Raw genomic sequence first — 20,164 nt, 5'->3', positions numbered from 1 at the left:
ATGATTCGGGTCCCTGACTATCAGGCGGTAACGTCAGCCCAGATAAAACGCTTACCTCCAGCACCCATACTAGTGATATGGCTACAAGGATAGACATAGAAACAGAAAATTTGTACCATCTCTGCCAACTGTTCGCGAAAAATACTGCCAACCTAGAAAACAGCTTTTTCTTCTCCCTTTGTCAGAAAAATCACTCATTAAAAAATGAGGACTGAGGGACCAATAAGGTGAAGCGAGTATATATATATATATATATATATATATATATATATATATATATATATATATATATATATATATATATATATTCGAGAGAGAGCAATTTAATGCGGTAGTTGCGGGTAATTAAATGACTTACCGAGTAAATAGTTTTCTAAAAAATTATAAAAATAAAAAAATTAAATAAGTCTTTTTTTTATAGTTTTAAAGGTTTAAAAATCTTCCAAAAACTTCCAACACTATATGTGTGTATGTGTGTGTATGTGTGTGTGTGTGTGTTCTATGTAAGTTAGAGAATATTTCAATAAAAGTTCTGGCTTCTAAGGTTTAAAGATTAATCCTCAGTTTATATAAAATCGAGAATGTATTTTATGATAAACATGAATAGCAGCTTTTTTTAATTTTATTTAATTTACTTATTTGCATATTTTCTGTTTAAAACATAGTTAAATGTCTCTGATACATATTTTCCGTTATAGTCGCTTATGAATTGTCCCGAAGTTATGCATATATACAATCTACATCTACATGTAACATTACACACGTTTTATATAACATGCATATATACTCTGCAGCTGGTCCTCCATTTGCTGTTGTTCACATGAGCAGTTGCAGAGTGATGTACTAGGAAGCTCTGCCTGAGAGCATTTGGATCGACCTTTTCAACGAATCTAACAAGGAAACTTAGGCAATTCCAGACAGCTGAAATGTTTAAATTTCCAATCCAAAGAGTTTTATTATTCTATGTAAGAAAATAATACATTTAAAAAAATTATAACTCTTTATCCTATAGGATTTCGATGTCTACCATCTCTTCAGAGGGAAAAATATTAGCAAATAGTTATAATGGTTTATAAAACCATTATAACTATTTGCTAACATTTTCTCCTCTGAAGATAGACATCAAAATCTTATCAGATAAGGAGTTATAATATTTCAAATGTATTCTTTGTCTTACATAGATTAATAAAAATCTTTTGATTTGAAATTTAACCATTTCACGACATAAATTTTAAAATTCATTGAATGACTAAAATGTATGCTTTTATGCTTTTCTTGTAAATATTTCAAAGGTAATGTGTTTCCCAGTAATAGAAGGATAGACAATAATATAATGTAAATAGAACAAATATACTAAACTTCTTAGATGCTTAAAGATATTCAGAGCTTATAGATATTATTTTAAGTTCGATTCATAATGTTAGAAATTACACTTTGAAACTCTTTTGTTATCTTATAAAAGTGTATTTTTCACATCTGTTCATATAACTGTATTTTCCGAATGAACCAAACTCTTCAGGAAATTCATTGGCGAAAAAACAATATCAAACACAATCTTTACATGTCACAATCAAAAACATACCTCCGATGGCGACAGTAATCCTCCTTGTTGGTCTAGGCTCTATCTTGCTATGTGAATTCGACACGGCAGATCTAAAGAAGATCATATGTTAAAATTATATAAAGCCCGTGTATATGTACGCTACATAGATAACATATTTTTAATGGAAAATAATGAACAGATACATAAGCTATAGAAAAAAACAACTAGCATATATTGAAGCCTTATAAATTTTAATAACGAATACAACGGTATAAGTTTACTATGATTAAAACTCTAACAAATCGCGCAAAATTTATAACGTCACCTAACAAAGCATTACTTATGCAAATTAAACATATAAAGCAAGTACTTACCATTGATCACTTTCTACAATATATTGTTCATAAACAACTAAAACAAACACTAGTATACCTATGAATAATATTAGCCAGCATCACAATGCCAACTTTATTAATGTATTTTACTAAAACGAAAATTAACTAAATTTTAGAGTTGCAGAAAAGACAAAATGGATATTTATTTTCTGTTGATATCAACGATAGAATCAAATTTCTTTTTTCTCATAAGAAGTGTTAAACACAAAATCCCGTGGTTAAAAACCATAACAGACCCGCTAAAAATATGGAGCAAATCAATGTTGCGTATCAGTTACAATGTCTCCTTGGAGAATGTAAATCCCAATAGTAAACATGAGACTAATACATACAATGAACATCAAACGACAATATTGTTTTGTCTATTTACTATGCATTTTAACATCACCAGCGCCATGTATCAGCATTTAATAAAAGAACCTGTCAATTCTCCGATCTTTTACAAAATAAATGTAATCTTTATACTAATAAATATTTAAATTCCATGATAAGGAACTTAGATCTATCTCTTAAAATTTAGTTGATAATCCTAGATGTGTACAACATTAAAGCAATGTAAAATTTTTGTTGATAATACGCAAATTGTACAGCATAGAAATAATGTAAAACTTTAGTTGATAATACACAAATTGTACAACATTAAAATAATGTAAAAATTTGTTGATAATACAAAAATTGTACAACATTAAAATAATGTAAAACTTTAGTTGACAATACAAAAAATTGTACAACATTAAAATAAAGTAAAACTTTAGTTGATAATAACAAAATTGTACAACATTAAAATAATGTAAAACTTTTGTTGATAATACAAAAATTGTACAACATTAAAATAATGTAAAACTTTTGTTGATAATAAAAAAATTGTACAACATGAAAATAATGTAAAACTTTTGTTGATAATAAAAAAATTGTACAACATGAAAATATGTAAAACTTTTGTTGATAATACAAAAATTGTACAACATGAAAATAATGTAAAACTTTTGTTGATAATACAAAAATTGTACAACATTAAAATAATGTAAAAATTTTGTTGATAATAAAAAAATTGTACAACATGAAAATAATGTAAAACTTTTGTTGATAATACAGAAATTGTACAACATGAAAATAATGTAAAACTTTTGTTGATAATACAAAAATTGTACAACATTAAAATAATGTAAAACTTTTGTTGATAATAAAAAAATTGTACAACATGAAAATAATGTAAAACTTTTGTTGATAATACAAAAATTGTACAACATGAAAATAATGTAAAACTTTTGTTGATAATACAAAAATTGTACAACATTAAAATAATGTAAAACTTTTGTTGATAATACAAAAATTGTACAACATGAAAATAATCTAAAACTTTTGTTGATAATACAAAAATTGTACAACATTAAAATAAAGTAAAACTTTAGTTGACAATACAAAAATTGTACAACATGAAAATAATGTAAAACTTTTGTTGATAATAAAAAACTTGTACAACATTAAAAAATAAAGCTTTTGTTGATAATACAAAAAATGTACAACATGAAAATAATGTAAAACATTAGTTTATAATACAGAAATTGTACAACATGAAAATTATGTAAGACTTTAGTTGATGATACAAAAATTGTACAGCATTAAAATAATGTAAATATTTTGTAGATAATACAAAAATTGTACAACATTAAAATAATGTAAAAATTTAGTTGATAATACAAAAATTGTACAACATTAAAATAATGTAAAAATTTAGTTGATAATGCAAAAATTGTACATTAAAATAATGTAAAAATTTAGTTGATAATACACAAAGAGTACAACATTAAAATAATGTTACACCTTAGTTGATAATACAAAAAATTCCCAACATTAAAATAATGTAAAACTTTTGTTGATAATACAAAAATTGTACAACATTAAAATAATGTAAAACTTTTGTTGATAATACAAAAATTGTACAACATTAAAATAATGTAAAACTTTAGTTGACAATACAAAAAATTGTACAACATTAAAATAAAGTAAAACTTTTGTTGATAATACAAAAATTGTGCAGCATAGAAATAATGTAAAAATTTAGTTGATAATACAAAAATTGTACAACATGAAAATAATGTAAAACTTTAGTTGATAATACAAAAATTGTACAACATGAAAATATGTAAAACTTTTGTTGATAATACAAAAATTGTACAACATTAAAATAAAGTAAAACTTTAGTTGACAATACAAAAATTGTACAACATGAAAATAATGTAAAACTTTTGTTGATAATAAAAAAATTGTACAACATTAAAAAATAAAGCTTTTGTTGATAATACAAAAATTGTACAACATGAAAATAATGTAAAACATTAGTTTATAATACAGAAATTGTACAACATGAAAATTGTGTTAAACTTTAGTTGATGATACAAAAATTGTACAGCATTAAAATAATGTAAAAATTTTGTAGATAATACAAAAATTGTACAACATTATAATAATGTAAAAATTTAGTTGATAATGCAAAAATTGTACATTAAAATAATGTAAAAATTTTGTTGATAATACAAAAATTGTACAACATTAAAATACTGTTACACCTTAGTTGATAATACAAAAATTGTACAACATTAAAATAATGTAAAACTTTTGTTGATAATACAAAAATTGTACAACATTAAAATAATGTAAAACTTTAGTTGACAATACAAAAAATTGTACAACATTAAAATAAAGTAAAACTTTTGTTGATAATACAAAAATTGTGCAGCATAGAAATGATGTAAAAATTTAGTTGATAATACAAAAAATGTACAACATTAAAATAATGTAAAACTTTTGTTGATAATACAAAAATTGTACAACATTAAAATAAAGTAAAACTTTTGTTAATACAAAAATTATACAACATTAAAATAAAGTAAAACTTTAGTTGACAATACAAAAATTGTACAACATGAAAATAATGTAAAACTTTTGTTGATAATAAAAAACTTGTACAACATTAAAAAATAAAGCTTTTGTTGATAATACAAAAATTGTACAACATGAAAATAATGTAAACCTTAGTTTATAATACAGAAATTGTACAACATGAAAATTATGTAAAACTTTAGTTGATGATACACAAATTGTACAACATTAAAATAATGTAAAAATTTTGTAGATAATACAAAAATTGTACAACATTAAAATAATGTAAAAATTTAGTTGATAATGCAAAAATTGTACATTAAAATAATGTAAAACTTTAGTTGATAATGCAAAAATTGTACATTAAAATAATGTAAAAATTTAGTTGATAATACACAAATTGTACAACATTAAAATAATGTTACACCTTAGTTGATAATACAAAAATTTCCCAACATTAAAATAATGTAAAACTTTTGTTGATAATACAAAAATTGTACAACATTAAAATAATGTAAAACTTTTGTTGATAATGCAAAAATTGTACAACATTAAAAAAAATAAAAATTTTGTTGATAATACAAAAAATTGTACAACAGGAAAATTATGTAAAACTTTTGTTGATAATACAAAAATAGTACAACGTTCAAAAATTTAAAAACTTTTGTTAATACAAAAATTGTACAACATTAAAATAATGTAAGACTTTAGTTGATAACACAAAAATTGTACAACATACAAGCAATGGAAAGCTTTTGTAACACAAAACTTGTACAACATTATAATAATGTAAACCTTTTGTTGATAATATAAAAATTGTACAGCATCAAAATAATGTAAAACTTTAGTTGACATTATAAAAATCGTACATTTAGATAATGTAAAACTTTAGTTGATAATACAAAAATTGTACAACATTAAAAAATGTTACACTTTAGTTTATGATACAAAAATTGTACAACATTAATATAATGTAACAATTTTGTTGATAATACAAAATTTGTATGACATTAAAATATTGAAAAAAATTTGTTGATAATACAAAAATTGTACAACATTAAAATAATGTAAAACTTTAGTTGATAATACAAAAATTGTACAACATTAAAATAATGTAAAACTTTTGTTGATAATACAAAAATTGTACAACATTAAAATAATGTAAAAATTTAGTTGATATAACAAATATTGTACATGAAAGAAAAAATGTAGCCTGAAAATACCAATAGTGATATATATTTGTGGGGGGGGGAGGTTAATCATAGTAAGAACAAAGCTGTAAAATTGAAGCTTACAATTAGTTTTTTTATTATTCGGCAAAGCACTAAAAGCAGTTTGGAGTAGTCCCTTGATTATTAAAAGTAAATTGTAAATTTCTATTTTACAGCTTTGTTCTTACTATGATTTATCGTAAATTCTACTATCATCAATGATTGTATTGCGCTTTTTGATTTGGTTAGTATTACTATATAAATAACAATATTTATGAGTTTACTGTTGCCTTGACTACCAAACCCCTTCTCCAAAGAATTCTGCATATATATATATATATATATATATATATATATATATATATATATATATATATATATTCAGTCTATCTATACCTATACTCCTATGAATTCGTTTTTCATTTGTGTGTATTGATATTCATATTAAAGACCCTTTTTCTATTTATTTAAAAAGAAAATACAATTTTATTATATGTGTGTTCTGAAATTGCATTCATTAGCAAAAGATCTAGCTAATTTGCATATTCTTTTAAACATTTATTCTAATTAATTCCCTATTAGTTTTTTCGGTTTTCTTATGAGATGATCATCTTTACTTAACTATTACGTGTAATTATATTCATGCAGATATTCGACATGATTTATACTTGCATAAAATTATCGTAAAAAGTTTACAGTAAACACAAAATTGTTTCTATATATGTTTATGTATACGTATATATTTTTGTTTAATCTATCTATCTATCTATCTATCTATCTATCTATAAAAGTGAACGTGTTTGTGTGTGTATCTGAGTGCCCGTGTGTGTACATTTTTCTGCGCAATAACTCTGTCAATTTTCAGTTTACAGACTCGAAATTTGATATACAGGGTCATGATATTGGGGAAAATATTTGTGATGCGTTTTCGGCCAGAGATTTGGCTGTTAAGAGGTAAAAGTTCAACGATTTCACTTTTGGGAGAAGTTTTCGGCCAGAAATCTGGGTTTTAAAGGGTCAAAGTTCAACGATTTGACCTTTGAGAACACTACCAAACTCCTCCGACAATTTTGGGTCTAAGCACTTGAAATTTTAGATATAGGTTCGTTGGACATGGATCTAACTTAATAACTTAATTTGAACCCAAAACAATAAAGGCTAAGGGGTTGTGATAGGAGTAAAAATGTTAAAAATTGACCGTTTTTATTGTTTTTTGGGGGTTTTTTTTGCTCACATACACCCCCAAACAACGACTAACGCCGGGCGCCCATGCTATTAGATCTATAAAAGTGAACTTATTTGTTTGTCTGTGTGACTGCGTGTGTCTGTGTACATTTCCCTACAAAATAACACTGTCAATTAGAAGTCTACAGACTCGAAATTTGATATACTGGGTGCTGAGATTTGGGAAAATCGTTGGGAGTTGTTTTTGGCTAGAAATTTGCTGTTAAGGGGTCAAAGTACAACGATATGACTTTTGAGAACCCTACCAAATTCCTAGGACAATTTTGGGTCTAAACACTTGAAATTTTACATATAGATTCCTTAGACATGAATCTAACTTAATAACTTCATGTGAGTCCAAAACAAAAATGGTAAGGGGTCATAATATGGGTCAAAGTTTAAAAAAAATGCCCTCTTTGGGCCCTACCAAATTACTCAGACAATTTCTGGTCCAAACCTTTGAAAATTTACACAAAGGGTATTCAGAGATAGGACAAGCTTTTTAATCAGTTTGGGTCGAAATTTTTTAGTTACTAATATATAAATGTATGTAGGCTTGCAAGTCTGCCAAAAACTTTCAACAAAGGCAACGGATATTACCAAGAGCAGTATCGTTTTGAACTTCGACCTTTCAGACGACAAATATCGAAAAATAGGCCAAAAAGATTAATATCTTGTCCCTTCAACGGGGCGTTATTCTACAGGGAGGGGGACGCTTTTTTCGCCGATATTTCTGAAAGCCATCCTCTAATTAAAACCTACGTCAGTTCCGGTTTGGCGGTGGTCGTAACAACAATGACGTCAGGCTTTTTCCCCGTTTTTTCCTCCTTGGCGGTACGGGCTCGACCTGCCTTCCTGCTGCCACTTTTTTATGCTCAAACTACACCTACAAACACCCGGGCAACGCCGAGCTGAGATGCTAGTATATTTATATACATACATATACATAAATATATATATATACACATACATATATATGTGTGTGTATGTATGTATATACATGTATATATGTGTATGCATGTGTGTGCATGTATACAGAAGGAGAGAGAAAAGGAGGGGAAATGAGGAAGAAAGAGACATACAAGCAGGGGAAAAAATAACAAAACAGAAAATAAAGATACGAAGTTATAAAAAGTCGCTAATATTTGTTGTTCTCAAATTTTTCTCTGAAGCCACAAATATCGCACTTAGTTTTGCCTAAGATTTTTAGTGATATTTATTATATTTAATAAATATCGCATGATATTTATTATATTTAATAAATTTCACATGATATTTATTATATTTAATAAATATCACATGATTCTCCCAATTTTAATCATGTTATTTGTCTATGTCTGTGGCAAACAATCTCTGCTCTGAGCTACAAACAAAAAAAGTCTCTAAAATCAAAACGCGTGATATAAAGTAAATTCCCCTAGGTAGATCTAGATTTCTTGTCATGAAATTTAAAATTAGTTTGCATAAAGATTTCATTTAATATAGGATTCGTAGATCTTATTTACAAAATAAATATAAGTTGTTGATTGTTATTTCCTTAGAGGAGTAAAAAATTGAAAAAAAAATAACACGGTGGTACTTAAGAATAACTACTGATATATCTGCAAATTTAATCTTGCCCTGACCAATATTCCTTGTCTTGAAGAGTACATAAAACGGCAAAGCATTTAATTACTATATTTTAAACTTGGAAAGAAAAGAAAAGTGACAACTTATCATTTTGAGTAAGGCGAAAGATTACTTCATTTTTTAATGTCATTGTTTCGGCCTTCGCAATAGCGTTGTTTTATATTTATTTTCCTTACTCTCACTCTACTCTTCTCCTACCCTCTGTAACTATTCCTCTACTATCTCTAAACCCCTTATCAGACTTTCTGTAAATCTGCTCCAATTTTCTCTATAATTTTCCTCCTGCTCTCTCTATAACTCTATTCGTATTCTCCCTCTATGATTTCTACTTTTTTTTAAGATCAGAGGACACTGCTTCACCATTATTGTCATAGCAAATGTCCGACTGAACTCCAATCTATGCCCCCCATTGCAATCGTTCACAATAAAAAAAATTCGTCTAGCCAAACTCACTAACAATAAATTGACTCATTCTCTCTTAAAATATGATTTCCATGAACAGTGTCTTCCTATAATCAAATCTAAAGATTGATTCCATGAACAAAACTTTTTTTCCCTTAGACTCCACGCATGTGGAACTCTGTTTCTCTTTTCCCTTTCCAGCTTACTAGAATATCATTATCCTCAACTCCAGGGTAAGCAAGTTCTTATTCAACCATCTTCAGAAATTATCTAATTATACTAAATCATTTATATATTTTTAATATATTTATTTTATTCTCTTCATCATGAACAGATAAAAAAGCGATAATAGAATTAAATGAATAAATGATAAATAAATATTAAAATAAATAAATTAATAAATAAATAATGGAATAAATCTTGTAAATAGGAAAATGAAATCGCCACAGAAAAAAAAACATAAAGCAACGACAAAAACCTAAGAAAGGGAAGTATCGACGATAACTGCATTATCTTACTTCAGATCAAAGCGAAAACTATGACCAATAAACAACCGCCAAGTTCGAAGAATACTACAACCTCCCACTACGACAGCTATACTACATGAAATCGTACTTCCTCTTGCTCTCACTCCTACTTTCTTTCTTCACCACACCTCCCTTCAAAACCACTACAGCTCACATTCATAAAGTATACAACCCACTTTCTTCCAGAACGCAAACCACACGAGATTATAAAAACTAATGGAATTTTCATTCTCTTTTTTATATTGATTCTTTTTTAAGTCTGATGAGATGTTTTTCTTTAATGGGGATTCCACTGAAACATGTGTGCACATATGTAACCAATAATGTTGATATAATAAACAAACATCTATATCTATAAGCTCAGCAGGAAATTCACATTCACATTTTTCTGCAGAATATATGCATGAAAAGCGTCGGTATTGATATAATCACCTTATATTTGGGAATAAAGAAACTTATCTGTTAAAAAAAGTACCGAAGTGTTTATATGATGGGTGATGTTTTGCATGAAACATCGATATGGTGATCTTTAAATGTGCGTATTCTGTTTCGTTTTATATATCCTCTGTTGCTGTATTACTCATGCATTGAGCTTCTACACAAAAAAGTATTGGTATGCAGAAAGAGTGAAATACATGTTTCATAAAAACAACATAAATAGGTAAGTATTTGCATATATAAATAAATATATGTCTGTAAAAATAGTGTCTACTCCTTTTATAGATCAATATGTTTTTGATAAAAAGCAGCCTAGTGGTGAAGAGTTAATAGCAACACATATCAGGCATCCTAAAGCCTACGGTACAAAGAGTCACTTAAAAACGTCACAACCGAGTTGAAAGGTTCGCGACGTTGTAAACCTTGTATCTATTGAATTGAGAGATATATTATTTTGAATTATATTTTAAGATAAATTAAAACACGTAATCGACTATGCGATTTCATGTTCTTTACAACAGGTATCATTATTGTTTGGGAGTAATCATTATAGTGAGTACAGTTGCAATTAGTTATGTTGTATACATACACATATGTTTATATTCATTATAGTGAGATTTTATGAAATACTCAGATGAACATTAGACTACGAATGATGACTCCCTCTACTTGTTCTTCAAGTATTTTTGTGAGGAACTACTGGCACTTGTACCTCCTCGACATAATTACCCCCGACAAACTTGAAAAGCAGATAAATCACATCTCTACACAATAGAGATCCCTAGGGTCAAGAAAGCCTTCTATTCCAATAGAGTCTTCCCTTTCCATCAGATTGGCTGAATCTAGCGAGATTCGAAAGCGGACCCCACGGGAATGAGCCTAACCTCTGTATCCGCTGGTCCATCTCGCCGAATGTTTGATATATCGCGATTTGCTCATATGTTATTTGTTTTTGTTTTTGTGATACGTTTTGAATGATATATATATATATGTATATATATACACACATACACACACACATATATGTGTGTGTGTGCATCATAATTTATGCATATGTATGTTTATTTTATTTATTTATTTTCTATTGTTATTGTTAATTTTCAAAGTATTTTGTATCGCGATCCTAGAGTAAAGTGCATCCTGTGTACAAAGTTGTTCGTTATTTCCTTCCTACAGTTTAATAGATTTTGGGTGTTTTACCGTATACGTTTACAATTTTTCATGAAGAAATAATCTACATGTATTGTCTAGGTCTCTACATATGTTTGCTTGTCTTACTAGTTTCCATTCGACTACCGGCAAACGTCCGCTTTCTTTGAGTTTCCAGTATTGGTTTGCTAGTGTTGGTTTCATTCAGTGTTTTTTTTTTTTAGTTTTGAACGTACTTTTGTTATCATAATATCGGGTTTTTAAATCTAAGGAAGTCTACGTAATATTTCTTCTTATTCGAGTTTTCTATTGCCTAGTAAACTATGCTTTTCATTAGACATTTATTTTGAAGTGGGCAAAATTTACAGTTGCATTTATCATTATTAGTATTTTAATTTTTATTTCTACTATGGTTGTGCTTGTTCGGAGTTGATTTATTATTATTATTATTATTATTATTAATCTTCTTCTTCTTGTTCTTGTTCTTGTTGTTCTTTTTATTATTATTATTATTTATATTATTATTATTGTGTCTTTATTTTTAGTTTTATTTGTCATGATATCCACTTATTGACTGTTTATTTAATTATAGTTTTCGTTGCTTTTATTTACTATTTTGTTATTATGTGCTTAAATTTTTTATCTCTAAATGTTTGCAGCAGCTATATGATAAATTTAGGTTATTTTTATTGAAAGTTTTGTGTAAGAGATTGGTTACGTGGAAGTACATTTCGATGAAATCAAGAAATTTCTTGCCAAGTTTGGTTTTTAAAATTGGATTGTATAGCTCCGTATACCAGATTATACAACCCAACATTATCACACCGCCTCACTTTCCATAATGTCAAATCCAGTGTAATGTTCCATCATTTAATTAAAAGAAAATCACTGCTCCCCCAACAAATCCCCGAGAAAGTCTAGTTAACAACACCAAAATACTACACCACGAAACGAATGTAAAGCGCACTTACAATCCTTGAAGCTATATTTATCAAAATGTAAAATATTTTCCTGAATCAGGTCACATTTAAGAATTGTACCAATACGTTCAGATGCATCAGATAACTCCTCCACCCAGCCAGTCTCGCTGATCCTGAATCTTTGAGGGTGCAGAAGCATTGCAGCATAGTAGAGATCAATTTTCAATTGTTACCGTTTATAACTACACGCATACAAATATCTGAAACTATATATGTCAATATATATATATATATAAATATATATATATATATATATATATATATATATATATATATATATAAGAGCACGAAAATATCCGAATTCAGCAAGCTCTCATTTAGTAACTTTAAGAGAAACCTTTTCCCAGTCTGTTCAATACAAATATAATTGGCTGTACAACATGACTACAAATATATATAAATATGATTTTACGACAGGGGCATGCGAGGTGGACTTACAAATTTGTACAAATATGAATTTCTGACAGGGAAATAGCAGGACGTTACTAGTATATATATATATATATATATATATATATATATATATATATATATATATATATATATATACATATATATATATATATATGTGTGTGTGTGTGTGTGTGTTTTAGAAGACTGACTGGCGTTGGCGCGTTGTAAAATTATATTTATACAGATTTGTATTAGTATTGTAGAGTTAATTTCTTGTGCTTACTATATCGTATATATATATGTGTGTGTGTGTGTGAATGTGAGATAGAGAGAGAGAGAGACAATCTGCATTTATTTCTATTCATACAGATATTTATAAGGTAATAATAATTATACCTATATATTTATTTAATTTCTATAGGCAGCTGCAACCACAAGTCTTAATAGTGTTTATAGAACAGATCCTCAGTTGTGAGAGTTGTTGTAGAAAAGTATTGGCCTAATCAGACCACATATAGATTTGTATACTTTAGCAAAGCATGAACTACGACAGGTATTCGCTGATATATATATATATATATATATATATATATATATATATATATATATACTTTATAAAGATATATGTGTGCATGTGTTGGGTTTTGTCTCTGTGGTTCCGTGTGTGGATATATATATATATATATATATATATATAAACACAAACATCAACACATGCACACATATATCTTATATATATATATATATATATATATATATATATATATATATATATATGTATGTATGTATATATAGTGTTGCCAATAAGGAAATCCGCACTTTTCAATTACTTTTCAAAAAACGCAAATTTTTAGCTTATTTAATGTACCTTTTTAAAAAAACTAAATCTGGCTTATCTCTATATAATTTTACCTGTTTATATTAGGCTTTAATTTGAGATATCCTAACGTTCGCTTCAATCTAAAAAAATAGCTTCAAATCGAAAAGGCGAATAGAAATTCCGCAGCAATAGATTGGTTTAAAAACAGCTTTAAATAGCCACCTTTTTACATCTCTAATCGTAAAATATATTTTCTTTTTCTTTCTACAATTAAGAACAGATTGAAGGAATTTCTGAGGCTATGTTCCAAGCCGCAAGCTTAAGATTTCTGTAAAGAACAGAAAGCGCCGTCTGGACTTCGTCAGATGCAATGAACATCATGAGTCTTCATATTGACCGAAAGTCGTATTTAGCAACGAAAGTAAGTTCAGTAGGCTAGGAAGTAATGCTAGGCTGTACGTAGGTCGCACTAAGGACGAAGACTTTAATCCTAGGTGCACAGTTTCAACGCTGCAAGCTGGTGGACGTTCAGTTTTTTGTATGGAGCGTTATTAGTGCTAATGCTCCATATCCTATTGGTTGCTTGCAAAGTCGAAGTAATTTGAGCAAGTATATTGATATGTTGACTGAATATTTTTCACCCAATTTGGCCGGATTTTAGATGATAACCCCTGTTTAGGCAAGATAATGCTCCCATTTACACAGCGGAGAACGACAATAAGTCCCTTGAAAATCATGATATTTTGTGTTTGAATTGGCTGGCACAATCGCCAGACCTCAATCCCATCTAAAACGTATGTATTACATCAAGCAACAGCTACGCAATGATAAAATGTTAAATCTGTTAGAAGTTTGAACAAAAATTAAAGACATGTGGGACGCCCTTTCAGCAGAGTATTGCAGCAAACTAATTCAAGAGAATGCCCTAAATGTTCAGGCTGTCGAATTTCAGAAGGGCTCGGTGATAGAACAATAACTAGTTCATTGTGTTCATGTTGTATTTATATACCATTAATGTTCTGAGGTTACATTTAAATAACAATTTCCCATTGTGCGGTGTTTCTTTTTGACTTCTCGATTTCATATATATATTTTTTTACGTGAACACTGAGACACTTAAATCAAAAGTCAAATATGAACAGATCAGTATATACAGAAATAAAAGGCGAGTCAAATTAGGACCAGGTTGTTTCAACAGTTATATTCCATTTAGCTTAAATATGCAGTTTTTGCAAGAAATGACAAGTGTGAACATTTTGGGGTTGTACTGTATATGGCTCTTGTCAACTGCAACGTTGTCTGCCTGTAGAAATAATTATATATTCTCTCACATTCTGAATATATATATATATATATATATATATTTGAAGACTGAATGGCATTGCCCTGTCGTAAAATTATATATATATATATATATATATATATATATATATATAGAGAGAGAGAGAGAGAGAGAGAGAGAGAGAGAGAGATAGACAGACAGATTTGTATTAATATTGTAGATCATATTTTATTGGGTATTATATCGTACCCAATATGTTGATGCCTCGGCGTAAAAGACGCTTAAATACGTTATTTTAATTCATGCAAAATTCTAATATATTATTATTAAGCCAATTCGTTATAGACTCTTCAATTGTGCCTAATAAATACTACTGACTTATAAAGTTATTAAAAACGTATAGCTTTTTGCTATCAGCTACATGGAAATCCTAAACTTCTACTTTTTCAGTATTATTGGTAAGCATCTCGTATAACAAGAGATGTATACTTGATATTTAAAAATTAACCAACTTTACTGTATAAATGTCTAATTGCGGATGCGGTAAACGTACAAGTTTACTCAACTTACGCCTGTAAGTTCCAATGTATTCTAATGCTTTCCGTATTTCTATTTTTTTTTTTTTACACAGTGATCACCACTTATCAAGGCCCGGAAGCCACTCAGGGATAAGGGTTATTGCAAGTACATTACGTTAGTGAGGAGATTTGCTGAAATGTTTACTTAAGGGGGCGGTTCATTAGGAATTTGTTAACATTGGACTTGAAAACATCCAAGTTGTAGTCCGGAGGGAAGCAGGCAGACGGAACAGGCGTGCAGTTCTAAGAAAGAAGCTTTGTTCATGGAATCTGCGTTTTGATTTAGGCACAACTAAAAACCAAAATACAATTTGGTCCACAAGTTGACATCTCTCATCTATCATGTTTCAAATGTTTAGATCATCTTTTACACAGACACACAACAAAACAAGCACACTTTACATACATACATACATACATACATGATGATGATTGAAACGTCTTGTAAGACGAGTGCCATTCCCTTAGATACTTAAAATCCACAAGCCCCAAAATGAGTCCATCGCCACAGGACTATTTTAATGAACAAATGCCTGAGGGAGTATCTATACAAAGATGATGTTACAGAGTCTTAGCTTTGCACGACAGCTAATTCTCTCTCTCTCTCTCTCTCTCTCTCTCTCTCTCTCTCGGTTTAAAATGTTGAGATCCACCAAAAAGCAAGAGCAAGATAGCCAGCAAGATGTTACACTGCAGACCAGCTTAATGCGGGTACTGGTCTCCCGCTTTATGTTTTTTTTTTAAATCAGAGATTTGCTTCTCATAGAAACGTTGCCATCACTACGGCTTACGGGAGCTCTCTCCACCCCAAGACACATATAGACACACAAATATACAAGGTGCTAATTGGCCATTGACCCAGAAAAAGGGTTCATTCGCCCTTTGCAAGGTCTTGTTTCTAATCCTTGATGAAAACTCGCCACCCTCCTCACCAAACAAGTCTGGTAGGGGAACCAGTTTAGTCGCCGGTAACCCGATCATGAGGCAGGTAGTACTGGGTTACATGGTACCAGTAACATATGACATGACCTGACATACATACATATATAAATACACACATATATGTATATACATATATATGTATATATATATATATATAGGTAGATATTTAATAACTATTACAGTTAATAATTATATATATATTTACATATATACATATATATATATATATATATATATATATATATATATATAGTTGTCCCCATACATTACTGTTTCGCTGTTTCACAGCTAATCAGTGAGGCTAGACAACAAGTACTTCAAGTCAGGATCGCCCAAATGAACGTCGGATATTCTAACTGTTGCGCTATACGGCTGCTGCTATGCGGGAAGTGAATTAACAATGTTTTGACATTGTCCAAAGTATCTAAGCTCAGATCATCGTTTTATATGCTAATGGTAATTTGTATATTACTTTCCAAATGCTCAACCAAATATAGGGAGCATTACAGTACTGTTTCGCTATTTCCACAGCTCATCAGTGTGGCTACGTTTAGCAGCTGTATACCACAAACCATGATGCTTAGTTTATAAGTTTGCGAATAAAACAAAGAAAATATCAACGTACATATGCATACTTAAGTTTATATATAGATAAATTCTGGTACTTACTTTCTGTTATATTTAATTTGTCTATTCTACATTGTAAATAACGACTGTATAAGTAAAACCTGTCCATATAATCCAGCTCTCAAAAGCATTATCATATTGTACTGATGTCCAAGATATTTGCAAGTTAGATCGACTGATTTTATTTTCGAAATCCTTTCTTGATGTCCAACATAAATGCTAATATCGACTGGCCATCATTAACGAATTCGGCCGTCATTCGTAGCGCAGCGGTCAACGTAATTAAGCCGAATTACAAATGTCATAACAATCTCCTTTTGTCTTGGTCGACATCCAAAGTGAATGTCTGACCATTGGGAGACGGAACAACTGACCCATTGACACGGCGTAACGACGAGAACTCTCATTATGCAGTCTCGAACATATCCTGTTTGCAACGAATATCCATTATAATATTACATTATATTCGAAAGACGTCGAAAGTTTTCAATGATCTAATTCTAATAACATATAAATCTATCTTTTGCGTTAATTATGTATTGATCGGTATCTTTCTATATCAATGCTCCTGTTCAAAATCACGACACAATGGATACCACCTGTAAGTGTAGCTGTTTGTGTAATTGTAAGGAAGAGGTTCATTTGTAAATGTAACTCAAGCAAGTCAAGTGTGATCAAGTTATACTATCTCAATCTATGCACGTGTGCTACGTGACCGACTTTTAAAATGTCAATGTAAAATATTAAGCGATAAGAACCCAGTTCTTAAAGGGATAAATATTATCACTATATATATATAATAGCAAAAGTACCCGTCGTTGACTGGGTTCAAATGCAGTCTACATAAAATGGACTCTGATTTTTGAAAGTATGATAGGTTATGAAAAAGAAGGGTTGTAAAGAGATACCTTCGAATTTTGGCGTATCAAAGCCAAAGCAAAATATGATGAAAGTAAAAATAAAATAGATAAGCCCCATAATTTATTATACCATACCTGTTCACACTGAAACACTTATCACAATATTCTGTGGATCTATAATAAAAAACCTTGTTAAACTTTGTGACATATTTCCATTCTATGGAGGTCAGGCGCGAACGAACACCCCATAATTTTATTATACCATATTTCTTCAAACTGAAACATAATTATCACAGTATACTTACGCAGATAGATATGAAAAGTCTTTATTAAAGTTTCTGCCTATTTCAATTCTATGGAGACCAAGCGCAAATGCAGACCCCACAAGTTTATTATACCATCTCTTTTTAAGTTAAAACATACTTATCAAACTATTCTTATGTACATCCATATCAAAAATACTTGTAAACGTTTTTTTTTATTTTTAATTTTTTTATTTCCATACTTTGTGGACCAGGCGCGAACACAGACCCCACAATTTTAATGAATCATCATTATGCTAGATCAAACATATCCATTCCTGTGTCTCGATACATCTTCTATTATTATATGTGATAATTTTTCTATGATAGTCAACCATATAGGAGCATATTCGTGACCAGACCAGAAACACACACATACGTCCAGCTTTATATATATATATATATATATATATATATATATATATAGGTTTCTTTCTTAGAACTGCACGCATGTGGTACTTTCTTCCGGTAGCATGTTTGCCAGCTGACTACAATCTGATTGTCTTCAAGTCCAACGTAAAAAAGTTCTTGATGAACCGTCCCCCTTAAATAATTCAATTTACAAAATTGCCAATACTTATGTTTACTACGCTCTAACCACATTGACTAATGTATACCCAGTAATCCTTATCCTTTAGTGGTCTCCGGGCCTTAATATATGGTGATTCCTGTGTAGAATTTGCTCTAAATAGCAGATATAGACTTTTTTTTTCTCTCGGCTGATGAGGAACAGTTGGTTTTATATAAACCAATTTGCTCCGAAACATTAACATGGTCAGTGTAGCGTGTATGTAATATTTGTCTATATAAATAAAAATTGTGTGTATATATATATATATATATATATATATATATATATATATATATATATATATATATGTATATATGTATATACATCAATATAACGGATATACTTTTTACCCGGTGGTCCAAATGCTGTAAACAAGCGGAATTTGTTATAGTAATAAAAACGTGACGCATCCAAACTTATATTGTTTTTATTTCCCTTCCATCGCGGGAAAGTTTGACAAAATCTGGTAAAGTAAGATTTAGATAACAAGCTACCTAGAAGAGCACTCTGGCCGGCAAATTATGTCTGCGCAGTCACACCGACATTGTCATGCCAGGAGAGAGGGCAAAGGCATTTGGCAAGAAACTAACTAAATGAGAAGGTAAAGCGTTGAAGAGTAGTATTCCTAAAGCTACACAAATATCATAGACTTGTTAGAAATTTCAATGTGATATAGTTTGTAATTGCAGTCATGTTTTAATGCTTGAGGAATTATCTCTCCTTGTCTGTTTTCTCATGACGTGTGCTTTAAACATTGGTTAACTCCGAATTGTCTCCATTTAATTGTTTGTATATAAATAAGCGCATTACGTATATTTATCCTCCCTTCGTTTTTTTAACTATGTGAATAAACGGACGCGTCTTTCTCCGTCTACTAAGAAAATGTTAATTAATTTGTTTTCTTTTGTCAGCCATTGATATAGTTTCCCGTCATTTAAGAAAAAAAATGTACGTTTTCTTTACTTTATAATTATGTAACAAAGGGTATTAATTAACCTACAATAACCTTGTGGCTTTGGGGCCAAGTGGTACAGGTACGTTTTGTGTAGCATCAATTTTTTCTCGGTATACCACACTTTTTCGAGCACAAAACAACAGTTTATACCCGCTTCAAACTCTTTTGTACTGAATCAATTGCTGTCACATTGATGCGTGTAATGACTGTCCAGCATGCTATAAGGGATTGTATTGTTATTTTTATTTATTTATTTATTTATTTACTTATTTGTGTTCTTCATTAGTATGTCAGTTCTCCGTATGGATCTTTGTTTTAGCTACACTTACAGATATTAATACAAAACAGGGTGAATCAGAAAAATACACAATCAAAGTGTTGTGGATATGTACTGATAGTGGGGGAGGCCGAGGTTTGATTGGCCACGATCAGCACACGTCCGCTGCAAGGAAA

Source organism: Euprymna scolopes, chromosome 13 (genome assembly GCF_053919585.1).
Source record: "Euprymna scolopes isolate OS-2025 chromosome 13, ASM5391958v1, whole genome shotgun sequence".
NCBI lineage: Eukaryota > Metazoa > Mollusca > Cephalopoda > Sepiida > Sepiolidae > Euprymna > Euprymna scolopes.
This window is presented reverse-complemented; position numbering follows the sequence as displayed.